Here is a 14,707-nt window from a genome sequence, read left to right on the forward strand (position 1 = left end):
CCACCCCCCCCCCCCAGTTTGCTCTGGAATGTCACCAGTAAAGCCCATATTTCTCCAAACATGTACAAATGATAAATATAATGTGTTTACCCGCTTGACCCAAATGTTAACTAGGTGTCCGGGGTGTTTGTGTAATGTATTAGTCCATATTATTCAATAAAGAAGTGTTTTAATCCCGTCTGTGGCCGATTCTGTTGGAAGATCCCAAAGGGCGGTAGCGACGGGGTGCATGCGGTGAGAGCCGGAATTACACTCAATGTAAACAGGAAGTAAACGAGGGGGAAAAATGACGTTCGGCCACAAACGGGATTAAAACACTTCTTAATTGAAAAATATGTAATAATACATTTAAAAAATAGTCCGGACACCTAGTTAACATTTGTGACATTATATTATAATGTATATATTATATTTTGCTTTTTTACATGTTTGGAGAAATACGGGCTTTGGAGCTGACATTCCAGGGTAATGTGGGAGGGGGATCGCTAAGATTCGTAGAGATAAAAAAAAAAGGATGTATTTTGTAAGGCTAGATACAAAAGTAAAAGTCAGTAAAACACATCTATGATGGTCTTCTTCATCCAAGGCTTGAAGTGACCATAAAAATGTCATTAGTTCCCTGACAGTCTGTGTGTGTGTGTGTGTGTGTGTGTGTGTGTGTGTGTGTGTGTGTGTGTGTGTGTGTGTGTGTGTGTGTGTGTGTGTGTGTGTGTGTGTGTGTGTGTGTGTGTGTGTGTGTGTGACTGCAGTGATTACATTCTGGGTTTCTTGCTAACCCTCACCAGACTGACTGAACATTTGTTTGTCATAATAATAACGTCAGAATTCTTCAGTGGTGTAAAGTAACTAAGCACATTTACTCAAGTACTGTACTGAAGTACAATTTTTTGATATTTTTTACTTTACTTGAGTATTTCCAATTTTCAATATTTTTACTTCTACTCCACTACATCTCAGAGGCAAGTATTGCTTTTACTCCAATTATTTGAAAACTTTAGTTACTAGTTACTTTGTAGATTTGGATTATTATTACAAAACATACATTAACCACTTCAGCATTATATACATAGACATTTGTGAGAATTGTGAGCTTGTAGATCTGCTATTTTCAAAGGATTTTCATACCATTTATACATTTGAAAACTTGTGAAATGGGACCTTCTGCATAATGAGTAGGCCTACTTCTACTTTTGGTACTCTTAAGTTTATTTTCATGCCAATACCTTTGTACTTTTACTCAAGTAAACTTTGAATACCGAACTTGTACTTGTAACTCGACTATTTCTACAATAGGGTATTGATACTTTTACTTAAGTAAAAACATGTGAGTACTTCTTCCATCACCGATCGTGAGCTCTGAGCTGTGTGTGTTGTTGGGGTCCATTCACAAAAAAACACCAGTCCTTCCCAGTACAGTAGACATGTGTGTATATATATATATACACACACGCACGCACGCACGCACGCACGCACGCACGCACGCACGCACGCACGCACGCACGCACGCACGCACGCACGCACGCACGCACGCACGCACGCACGCACGCACGCACGCACGCACGCACGCACGCACGCACGCACGCACGCACGCACGCACGCACACACACACACACACACACACACACACACACACACACACACACACACACACACACACACACACACACACACACACACACACACACACACACACACACACACACACACACACACACCATAAACACTGGCTTGAATTCCAGTAGCAACAACTGCATGTTCTCTGAGGATTCCTTGCATTCCTGTGGTCATTTTTCCATGAGAATCCTGTAAGGCAGTTTAATAATGTCTGATACAAGTAAACAAAGGCTCTGGCAGCGCTCCTATAACACACTATAACACACTATAACACACTATAACACACTACATGTCTGTGTCAGTGTTGTAGCCTATAGGCCGCAGTGCAGTGAGATGCACCCCAAACCAGACCTAAACTACTGAAAACACAGCAGATCTACAAGCTCACAAGAGCGAGAAAGATCAATATTAAAAACAATGGAGTCAAACTAAACGTAATGCCTCAACTCCTACAATTCCAAGTGCTTGTCAGGGTGCGGGGGGGGGGGTCCCCAGTTCAAATATGATTATTTTTTTGGGGGGGGGTTGAGAACCACTGCAGTATATGTGCCGTGAACTGGGGACCCCCCTCCCCCCCAAAATATTTGAACTGGGGACCCCCCAAAATCATCATATTTGAACTGGGGACCCCCCAAAATCATCATATTTGAACTGGGGACCCCCCAAAATCATCATATTTGAACTGGGGACCCCCCAAAATAATCATATTTTAACCGGGGACCCCCCAAAATCATCATATTTGAACTGGGGACCCCCCAAAATCATCATATTTTAACTGGGGACCCCCCAAAATCATCATATTTTAACTGGGGACCCCCAAAACACATCATATTTTAACTCGGGACCCCCCAAAATCATCATATTTGAACTGGGGACCCCCCAAAATCATCATATTTGAACTGGGGACCCCCCAAAATAATCATATTTGAACTGGGGACCCCCCACCCCTGACAAGGAATTGTAGGAGTTGAGACATTACATTTAGTTTAGTTTTTATTCTTCTTTCTCCCCCCCCCCCCATCTGTTCTGCTTCCCTTTCACTTTTCCTTTCTCTTTTTATGGAAATGATGGAGCTTGTTGCACAATAACAAGTTTAACCCTCTGTTTGACACCCTGTAATCCTGTGTGGGACAATAAAGATGATTATGATTTAGCGGTTATACATTCTGCACGTCATACTATACTATATATATATATATATATATATATATATATATATATATATATATATATATATATATATATATATATATATATATATATATATAACGTAACACGGTAGAGAGAGAACACAGCACTGGGTCCAAAGCCCAGCATGTTGTGGAATTCCCCTCCCTCACCTTCCTACTTAAAGAGCGAGGCCGTGGTGGGGGGGGGTGGGGGGGCGGGGCTAAAGCACAATGCAGGGCAGTCAGGCTGGACTGGTTTCAGGACCGTTTAAAAAGACAACATTCCTCCTCATGTCTGACTGACCACAACACTGTCCACTGTCTATTGACTCTCTCTGTGTGTCTCTCTCTCTCTCTCTCTCTCTCTCTCTCTCTCTCTCTGTGTGTGACAGCATAGATGTCTAGTGTTGTGGAATGTGTGTGTGTGGGGGGGGGGGGGGGGGGGGTGCATACACTGTCATTTCTAACAGGGAACCCCCTCCCCCCCCCTCCCCCCCTACCTGCAGAAGGACATTCCATGTTCTGTGAAAACCTCTGTTATCACTGGAGTGTTTTGGACAACTTTCTGTCACATTCATTCATTCAGTGAAATAAAGTGTTGTTGTTTATCTGAACTTAACCCATTAAGACCGGGGGGACGCATCCGTGTCAAGTGGGGTTGGGGTCGCTGTACTGTGATTGGCTGATAAGTATTCAGACCCTTTGCTCAGTACTGTGATTGGCTAGCGAGACGCATGATGAAATTCATAACCTATAAATAACACCGCTCACTTCACACTGGGTGTGATTTTTTTTTTAGATGTATTTGGGCTATTCAAAAATAGCAGATCTACAAGCACTGTGACCTCCCCATACATAGACGGCAAGTCACGGCATTCATAACTGCGGTGTCAAGCGGCTGCCACTCTGCACAGCGACACAGCAGCTCTGGTTGTGTCTGAACAGTAGAGTGGATTTAGTGGCTTTGACCTCCCTACAACTGTGCAGAGGTAGGCTAAAATGTAGGTCTATTATCAGGGCTGAAACAGGGCCAGATGTTACCTATCCAGGCTAGCACAGGGCCAGATGTAGACCTATCCAGGCTAGTACAGGGCCAGATGTAGACCTATCCAGGCTAGCACTGCAGGGCCAGATGTAGGCCTATCCAGGCTAGCACAGGGCCAGATGTAGGCCTATCCAGGCTAGGATGGGGTCAGATGTAGACCTATCCAGGCTAGCACAGGGCCAGATGTAGGCCTATCCAGGCTAGCACAGGGCCAGATGTAGACCTATCCAGGCTAGCACAGGGCCAGATGTAGGCCTATCCAGGCTAGGATGGGGTCAGATGTAGGCCTATCCAGGCTAGCACAGGGCCAGATGTAGGCCTATCCAGGCTAGGATGGGGCCAGATGTAGGCCTATCCAGGCTAGGATGGGGTCAGATGTAGACCTATCCAGGCTAGGATGGGGCCAGATGTAGACCTATCCAGGCTAGGATGGGGCCAGATGTAGGCCTATCCAGGCTAGGATGGGGTCAGATGTAGGCCTATCCAGGCTAGGATGGGGCCAGATGTAGGCCTATCCAGGCTAGGATGGGGTCAGATGTAGACCTATCCAGGCTAGGATGGGGCCAGATGTAGACCTATCCAGGCTAGGATGGGGCCAGATGTAGACCTATCCAGGCTAGGATGGGGCCAGATGTAGGCCTATCCAGGCTAGGATGGGGCCAGATGTAGGCCTATCCAGGCTAGGATGGGGTCAGATGTAGGCCTATCCAGGCTAGGATGGGGTCAGATGTAGGCCTATCCAGGCTAGGATGGGGCCAGATGTAGGCCTATCCAGGCTAGGATGGGGCCAGATGTAGGCCTATCCAGGCTAGGATGGGGTCAGATGTAGGCCTATCCAGGCTAGGATGGGGCCAGATGTAGGCCTATCCAGGCTAGGATGGGGTCAGATGTAGACCTATCCAGGCTAGGATGGGGCCAGATGTAGACCTATCCATGCCAGGATGGGGTCAGATGTAGACCTATCCAGGCTAGGATGGGGTCAGATGTAGGCCTATCCAGGCTAGCACAGGGCCAGATGTAGGCCTATCCAGGCTAGCACAGGGCCAGATGTAGGCCTATCCAGGCTAGGATGGGGTCAGATGTAGGCCTATCCAGGCTAGCACAGGGCCATATGTAGGCCTATCCAGGCTAGGATGGGGTCATATGTAGGCCTATCCAGGTTAGCACAGGGCCATATGTAGGCCTATCCATGCCAGGATGGGGTCAGATGTAGACCTATCCAGGCTAGGATGGGGTCAGATGTAGGCCTATCCAGGCTAGCACAGGGCCAGATGTAGGCCTATCCAGGCTAGCACAGGGCCAGACGTAGGCCTATCCAGGCTAGGATGGGGTCAGACGTAGGCCTATCCATTAGTGATGGGTCGTTCATGATCGATTCGTTCGTAAGAACTAGTTCTTTGCCGTGAACGAACCCGTTCACTTCGTGAAACTGTTACGTTCACGATTCCGTTCACATGGATGTGTGTCAGGAGGTGTACCTGTCAACAGGGGGCCCACTGGATTATGGGTAATTCAGGAAGCTGGGGCAGAGCTGTAAAAATGATGAAAAGAAAGAGAGGTAGGTGTGTGTGTGTGTGTGTGTGTGTGTGTGTGTGTGTGTGTGTGTGTGTGTGTGTGTGTGTGTGTGTGTGTGTGTGTGTGTGTGTGTGTGTGTGTGTGTGTGTGTGTGTGTGTGTGTGTGTGTGTGTGTGTGTGTGTGTGTCTCTCGCCCTCTGGGTCTGAAGAACACATCAAACGGTGGTGTTTATGTTGATTAGATACAGGAGTTGTGCTTCCAGCCCGTGTGGTTGGAGTCTGGCTGTGCAGCACTTTAAATGAACACACACACCAATACACACTTTAAATGAACACACACCCCGATATACAGGAGCCACAGCTACTGTATGGGGCCCTAGTCGCTAGGGGCCAGTCGCTAGGGGCCAGTCGCTAGGGGCCAGTCGCTAGTTTAAAGTCTCCTTTCAATCATCATGATATGCGTTTTGGTAAACGATGGTCCCATTTATTTTAAATTTGACGATAAAGTAGCTTGTGCTCTAGGAGGGGCGGGATGATTTGATTGACATGCTACACAACCAATAGCATTCATTCCCCGCCTCCGCTCTTGATTGACAAGCTACCCAACCAATAGCATTCATTTAGCGATTGATTTCCGGTTGCTTTTTTGTATATATTAAAGATGGCGGATTCGAAATCGTCATTTATGGTCGAGTCTGGGGGTGTGACTTTGTCCATCTCTTTTAAACAGTCTATGATTTAAAGTCACTTTCAGACATTCAAACCGGGAACACATCTTGTGTAACCACTTAATCCATGTTTTATATTTTGGCTATTTTTTTATATATTTTTTTAAATCTTTTTTTTTTTTTTATCTTTTTAAAATCTTGAATATGCAGTGTCAATAGGCTAATAGCCCCGCCCCTCCCCTGTCTCTCTTCTCCCCCTCTCTCATTCATTGGGGCTGACGAGCGTGTATATCGTTGCCCGGCCGTCAGCGCTGCTTAATGTCGCTCATTTATTCATTCATTTGCTCCCTGTGTGTACGCTCAGAAGCATCATTTAAGTGGGCAATGGGCGACAGTCTAACCTCTGCGACCGTTTGGCAAAGACAGCAGTAGTTGAGCTACAGAGCATGCTAATGAGTGCTAAGTGCTAACAACAACAAAAAAAAAAAACCTGGTATAATATGACTGTCATCATTTCTTGTTTTCTTTATTTCTTCTTTTTTTCTATTGTGGACATTTTATTTTCTGTTGGGGTCGTCATGGCTACCAGTTCCCACCTGATGTTGTGTGGGAGTTCAGACTGCTCCAGACCGTGCTGAATAACTGCTAGCTTACATAATGTCTTAAGCTTTGATAGCCACAGTATGTAGTGTTTGTTTATCAGATAAATAATCAACATAGTAGTTCTCTATGAGATTGTAATTTGTGTTCATTGATGTGATACAACGTAGCCATGCTGTTCAGTGTCCATTCATGAGCTGTTACATGGACTATTGTTCCATGGTGAAGCGTGTCCGTGTTGTGGGAGGCTGGCTTTCTTCTTCTGCATTTCTGAGATTGTTGTCCGTTTTTTTGTGAGTTCTGTGTGTTTGACAGGAAGTGCAATTCCAAACAGACGCACGCACGCACGCACGCACGCACGCACGCACGCACGCACGCACGCACGCACGCACGCACGCACGCACGCACGCACGCACGCACGCACGCACGCACGCACACACACACACACACACACACACACCAGTGTCGCTACTTTTACTTCTACTCCACTACAATTAGTTGATAACTTTAGTTACTAGTTACTTTGCAGATATACACTATTACATTATAAAAAACTTTAGCCCTGTTATATACATAGGCTATTTGAAAAAAGCAGATCTGCAAGCTCACAACGTGTCGCATCGCGACGCGTTGTGAGCTTGCAGATCTGCTATTTTCAAATATTTTGGTACTTTTAAGTACATTTATATACCAATACTTTTGTACTTTCACTCAAGTACATTTGTGTGTGTGTGTGTGTGTGTGTGTGTGTGTGTGTGTGTGTGTGTGTGTGTGTGTGTGTGTGTGTGTGTGTGTGTGTGTGTGTGTGTGTGTGTGTGTGTGTGTGTGTGTGTGTGTGTGCGTGCCAACACGTGGGACAACACTGTTGTGATGTAAACAATCCGTTCTAGGGTGATGATGTCACTGGCATTTTGGCAGGAGATTGAGATGTAGAAACCAGTTGTGATTAGACATGATAAACGGAAGTTCTCCTGAGTGACTAAAATTTACCTAACAACTAAACCGGTTGTTATTTTATTGCCTCGTTGACAGAAGAAAATAAAGTAAAACACATGGACAGGATGAATTGATAGAAAATGCCATCAATTACCGTATATTACACTGAAGGAAATGTGTGGGAACACTATTATAATAATTATTATTGTATCATTACCTCATTCACTGCCACAATTATTGCTGGCCACGTTTGCCCACTGCCAGAGATTTTTCATAGAAAAAAAAAAAAAGTACTCAGGAGCCAAGATACAGAATTTTTAAGTTTTAAGTTAACAAGGAAGTGGATGGGAGTCTAGATCTTCGAAAAATCATATCTCCTTGGTCTTTGGGTCAAATTTGAAACAATTAAAAAACGTCAGTGGCAGGATTGGTAAACGGGAATAATTACGTCAATTACGTCAGTGGCAGTGAATGAGTTAATACTTGTGGACCATGGCTCACTGAAACCTAAAAACAACATTGAACACTTAATCACTACTATAATGGCCATTTAAACTAGACTTATTACCTTATTGAAGACAATTAGACAGCTTGTGTAATATGTACATACTGTAGGTTGGTGTGTTTTGTCAACTGGAGTGTTTCCAGTGTCTCATGAACCAGTGGACATCAGTGTGATGACGGCAACTTGCAAAGATTATGTTCAAAGATGTTCGATACACATTTGAGGGAAGAGAGAAGAGTCTAGGACGTGTGGAGCGTTGTCCAGAGTGTTTTAGAGAAGAGAGAAGAGTCTAGGACGTGTGGAGCGTTGTCCAGGGTGTTTTAGAGAAGAGAGAAGAGTCTAGGACGTGTGGAGCGTTGTCCAGGGTGTTTTACAGAAGGGAGAAGAGTCTAGGACGTGTGGAGCGTTGTCCAGGGTGTTTTAGAGAAGAGAGAAGAGTCTAGGACGTGTGGAGCGTTGTCCAGGGTGTTTTAGAGAAGAGAGAAGAGTCTAGGACGTGTGGAGCGTTGTCCAGGGTGTTTTACAGAAGGGAGAAGAGTCTAGGACGTGTGGAGCGTTGTCCAGAGTGTTTTAGAGAAGAGAGAAGAGTCTAGGACGTGTGGAGCGTTGTCCAGAGTGTTTTAGAGAAGAGAGAAGAGTCTGGGACGTGTGGAGCGTTGTCCAGGGTGTTTTAGAGAAGAGAGAAGAGTCTAGGACGTTTGGAGCGTTGTCCAGGGTGTTTTAGAGAAGAGAGAAGAGTCTAGGACGTTTGGAGCGTTGTCCAGGGTGTTTTAGAGAAGAGAGAAGAGTCTAGGACGTGTGGAGCGTTGTCCAGGGTGTTTTAGAGAAGAGAGAAGAGTCTAGGACGTGTGGAGCGTTGTCCAGGGTGTTTTAGAGAAGAGAGAAGAGTCTGGGACGTGTGGAGCGTTGTCCAGGGTGTTTTAGAGAAGAGAGAAGAGTCTAGGACGTTTGGAGCGTTGTCCAGGGTGTTTTAGAGAAGAGAGAAGAGTCTAGGACGTTTGGAGCGTTGTCCAGGGTGTTTTAGAGAAGAGAGAAGAGTCTAGGACGTGTGGAGCGTTGTCCAGGGTGTTTTAGAGAAGAGAGAAGAGTCTAGGACGTGTGGAGCGTTGTCCAGGGTGTTTTAGAGAAGAGAGACGAGTCTAGGACGTGTGGAGCGTTGTCCAGGGTGTTTTAGAGAAGAGAGAAGAGTCTAGGACGTGTGGAGCGTTGTCCAGGGTGTTTTAGAGAAGAGTCTAGGACGTGTGGAGCGTTGTCCAGGGTGTTTTAGAGAAGAGAGAAGAGTCTAGGACGTTTGGAGCGTTGTCCAGGGTGTTTTAGAGAAGAGAGAAGAGTCTAGGACGTGTGGAGCGTTGTCCAGGGTGTTTTAGAGAAGAGAGAAGAGTCTAGGACGTGTGGAGCGTTGTCCAGGGTGTTTTAGAGAAGAGAGAAGAGTCTAGGACGTGTGGAGCGTTGTCCAGGGTGTTTTAGAGAAGAGAGAAGAGTCTAGGACGTGTGGAGCGTTGTCCAGGGTGTTTTAGAGAAGAGAGAAGAGTCTAGGACGTGTGGAGCGTTGTCCAGGGTGTTTTAGAGAAGAGAGAAGAGTCTAGGACGTGTGGAGCGTTGTCCAGGGTGTTTTAGAGAAGAGAGAAGAGTCTGGGACGTTTGGAGCGCTGTCCAGGGGGAAAAGGGAAAAAGTAAAATCGGTGGCAGTGAATGACAGCTCATTTCAATGGGAATTAAAATCTTTATAGTTTCCTGACAGATGCTTTTTCTGGCCAGTTTTGAAGGAAACCAGTGATTCACGTCCTTTAACTATTTTGGCTATTAAAAAATAGCAGATCTACAAGCTCATACAGTAGCCGGCACGAATGCCGCGCTATGTTAACATTGGAGCGGCCGACCGGAAGCATTTTTTGACATGGATCCACATCCGGCCTCTCCTTCTCAGAGACTCCTTGGATGATCCCAATGTTTCGTTAGAGCGCCCCACGTGGGAAAAATACATAAACAAAAAAATGGGCCAAAAACGGTCCGGACTGTTTATGGCCCATAACCAGTGGTGGAAAGTAACAAAGTACATTTACTCAAGTACTGTACTTAAGTACATTTTTGAGGTATTTGTACTTTACTTGAGTATTTCCCATTTCCAATACTTTTACTTCTACTCCACTACATCTCAGAGGAAAATATTGTACTTTTACTCCACTACAATTATTTGAAAACTTTAGTTACTAGTTACTTTTCAGATATAAACTATGATATAATGAAACATACATTAACCACTTCAGCCCTATTTTATACATAGGCTATTTGAAAATAGAAGATCTACAAGCTCACAACGCGTCGCGACGCGTTGTGAGCTTATAGATCTGCTATTTTCAAATATTTAGTACTTTTGACTTTTGGTACTTTAAGTACATTTTGATGCCAATACTTTTGCACTTTTACTCAAGTACATTTTGAATTTTTGACTTTTACTTGTAATTTTTTTTTTGCAGTATTGGTACTTTTACTTAAGTAAAGAATGTAAGTACTTTTTCCACCACTGAAAGTGTCCCAAACCTGCACTGTGAGGCCAAAACACACACTCTCTCTCACCTGCCAAGATCACAAACCCCCCACGGCCAATCACATTGCCCCGGGTTCTTACACCAGCCAATCACATTGCCCCGGGTTCTTACACCAGCCAATCACTTTGGCCCACGTCGTCACATCCGCCAAATCCCATTGGCCCGGGTCCTTTCTTATCGTCGTCCAGTCAGTCCTCTGCCACGTTGAGCGGCCTGAGGCCAGCACTACTCTATGAGACACATGAGAAACCTTCATTTCAGCTTCTTCATATTCCTTTTCAGTAGTGTCTGTCTGTCTGTCTGTCTGTCTGTCTGTCTGTCTGTCTGTCTGTCCGTTCACAGTGGTGACACTGTTCCCCTGCAACCAATGACAGCCTTCAGTGATACAGCTGGACAGAAAATATGTTGAAAATATGCTTTGACATGTGTGTGAATAGACAGAGATACACAGATGGACGGACGGACAGCAGTGGTGGAAAAAGTACTCACATTTTGTACTTAAGTAAAAGTATCAATACTGCAATGTAGATGTACTCCGTTACAAGTAATAGTCCGGAATTAAAAATGTACTTGAGTAAAAGTACAAAAGTATTGGTATCAAAATGTACTCAAAGTACCAAAAGTAAAAATAAATAAAAATAATAGCAGATTTACAAGCTCACAACGCGTCGCATCGCGACTCGTTGTGAGCTTGTAGATCGGCTATTTTCAAATAGCTTAGTTATGAAATAGGGCTAAAGTGGTTAATGTATGTTTTATAATGTAATCATTTATATCTGCAAAGTAACTAGTAACTAAAGTTTTCAAATAATTGTAGTGGAGTAAAAGTATAATATTTGCCTCTGAGATGTAGTGGAGTAGAAGTAAAAGTATTGAAAATTGGAAATACTCCAGTTAAGTACAAAGACCTCAAAATTGTACTTAAGTACAGTACTTAAGTAATTGTACTTAGTTACTTAAGACCACTGATGGACAGACAGATATATAGACGGACAGACAGACAGACAAAGATATAGACAGACAGACAGACAGACAGACAGACAGACAGACAGACAGACAGACAGATATATAGACGGACAGACAGACAGACAAAGATATAGACCGATACAGACAGACAGACAGACAGACAGACAGACAGACAGACAGAAAGACACTCTGACAGACAGCTGCATAAAGAGCTGGAGACCATATGAGACGATCTGCACCACATCCTAAAACACCATGTGCTTCACACACACACAGAGATGGAGCTTACATCTCAGCAGGCCTTGTTGCATCAATCAGCATCACGGTGAAGCAATAAGATTTCATTTCACATTCATGGTTTGTTTTCTTGGTGTGTTTGTCGGCCGTATTGCTCACACGTTGCTCACACGTTGCTCACACGTTGCTCACACGTTGCTCACACGTTGCAGCATTTAGATTTTTTTTTATTTGGCATGCCATTAAAAAACAGCAATGTCAACTTATTTTAATGAATAAAACATTATTGTAACCAATCTGCATGGTAGAGTATGTTAATGCAAGGGAAGCAGAAGGTTCTGGGTACCCCCCCGTCCCCCCAGTCCCCCCCGTCCCCCCAGTCCCCCCCAGTCCCTGTGCAAGACATTGAACCCTTAATCACATCCGCAACGCATTGTGGACTTACGTATATTTGCACATTTTTGCAAAGTGACACAATCGTATAACAAAGTATTAATCAGGCTTTACAGTCAATTAAAGCAGCTCATTCACACACAGAGAGGAGAGGATCAACCTCCTGACGTTTATCTGTAGAGACTCTGACAGAGAAGCATTTTATTTTATCAGCGGTCTGTGAATGAACCTAAAAAACAGCCTGGTTGGAATGAGCAGCCATGCCTGTCTGAATGACATCATAAAACCTGACCCCTGTGACCTCTGTGACCTCTGTGACCTCTGTGTACTCAAGACATCCAGCTTCTCATAAAAAGAAGGCGATGCTCTTATTTTGATAGATGCTGATGAACTGTAGTATGTTGTTAGATGAAGAGAAGGTGATACTCTTATTTTGATAGATGCTGATGAACTGTAGTATGTTGTTAGATGAAGAGAAGGCGATGCTCTTATTTTGATAGATGCTGATGAACTGTAGTGTGTTGTTAGATGAAGAGAAGGCGATGCTCTTATTTTGATAGATGCTGATGAACTCTACTATGTTGTTAGATGCAGGCAGAGTGCTCTCTAGATCAGTGTGAATGTAATGTTTGCAGTTTATAAGCCATTCTGGATAAATGCCTAGAGCTGCTAAATGGTAATAATGCAGTTTGTCCCCGTCTGGACAGCTCTCTGAAACCATTAGGTAATTAGTTGACATTTAACGTGGGGAAAGGTGGAATGGAGTTTAGACTGAGTTGTTGTTTAGTGTGATGATGATGATGATGATGTCAGGGTGACATTAACCCATTGAGACCTGAGGCCATTCTTAAAAATGTTTTCTAAATCCTAACAGTTTTTTTTTTTAAATCCTCAAAATATTTTTCCACGATTTAAAAAAAATAGCAGATCTACAAGCTCATATCGCGGCACTCGGTGCCGCGATATGAGCTTGTATATCTGCTATTTTTGAATAGCCAAAGAAATTTAAAATGACACAGATGCGTTCCGGGTATTAATGGGTTAACATAGTGTTGGACTCAGCACTCACAAACACTCATAAAAAACAATCAGTAAGTTACGGTGGAAAAACATGAATTACATTACACAACACTTTTTCCCTACTGACTGTCCTCTTGATAAAAGACCAGCGTTCACAATGCTGTGAAGGGGTTTAGAGCCATGATACCCTAAACATGATTCTACATCATTGTGTTAACCACTTCAACACTATATGTTTGACCGGAGTCCCTCAGGGCTGTCGATGTCTAGCCTGGTAAACCCTCCCTCCGGAAATCTCATTTCTATTTGATTCCAGGAGTGAGTCTGGCCTGATAGCCCATTCTGCAATATTGGCTGTGGGCTGGAGTTGGGCGGGAGTAATACCGTTGACTGACAACCCCTTCAGCCAATGATAATTTTCCCCCTTCAGCCAATCAGCAGTTCACCAGTCTAATATGACGCAACGGGACTTTTGAGACAGCCATGCCCAAAATGGGTTGCCTTATTCGGATACATGGGTGTCACTGCCCGCCCCTACCGGTTCTCTAAAATTTAATTTTTAAATAGGCTTTGTCATGATTAATTGACCACATATATGAAGTTAAACAACTAAATTCTATCCAAACGATATCTTATAAGTAAATTCCGTGCCTCAAAATAGAAGTTAGAGAGCTTTTTGAAGTAAAAAAATAGCGGAGAATATAGCGGACAAGAAAAAGATGGCTGCCGTTCGTGTTTTGGGCTCACTCAAACTCGCCACCTGATTGGCCAACTGTCGCTGTCAATCACAGAACGATGTGCGACGACGCTGATAGGCTCGGTTAGTTGGTAATTCCACTAGAAACCCCCACAAAGGGCTATCAGGCCAGACTCACTCCTGGAATCAAATAGAAATGAGATTTCCGGAGGGAGGGTTTACCAGGCTAGTCGATGTCTGCTATAAGTAGATATGCCTATATCACTGAGTATCCCTTCTTGAACACGCACGCACACGCACACGCACACGCACGCACGCACGCACGCACGCACGCACGCACGCACGCACGCACGCGCACGCACGCGCACGCACGCACACCAAACCACTCACATAATTTTATCTTCCATAGCCGTTTGCACTAAACCACTGTATTCTAACCTTAACCTCTACTCTAACATTAAACCTAATCCTAACCCTAACATTAAACCCTAAACCCAAGGCCTGGTAATAAAGTCACTGCTGTAATCTGTTCAAACTTCTCACCCAGAACAGTGTTCCTATTGTTGTGAGGACATTTAAACCCTCGTAAAGGTAAAACCATTGTCTGTCTGTCTGTCTGTCTGTCTGTCTGTCTGTCTCTTTCTCTCTCTCTTTCTCTCTCTCTCTCGCGCTCTCGCTCTCTTGCTCTCTCGCTCTGTCTCTCTCTCTCGCTCTCTCTCTCTCGCGCGCTCTCTCTCTCTGTCTCTCTCTCTGTGTCTCTCTCTCTCTCTCTGTCTCTCTCTCTCTCTCTCTC

The 14,707-nt window shown here is 44.4% G+C and overlaps 1 protein-coding gene across 1 annotated transcript in view; it reads left to right on the plus strand.

Annotated features, from left to right (window-relative positions):
- afap1l2 (actin filament associated protein 1-like 2) overlaps positions 1-14,707 on the plus strand; it is a 93,558-nt gene that overhangs the window by 554 nt on the left and 78,297 nt on the right. The window lies entirely within an intron of this gene.

The sequence above is a fragment of the Gymnoscopelus braueri genome, assembly GCF_963280865.1.
Source record: "Gymnoscopelus braueri genome assembly, chromosome: 17".
NCBI classification, from domain to species: domain Eukaryota; kingdom Metazoa; phylum Chordata; class Actinopteri; order Myctophiformes; family Myctophidae; genus Gymnoscopelus; species Gymnoscopelus braueri.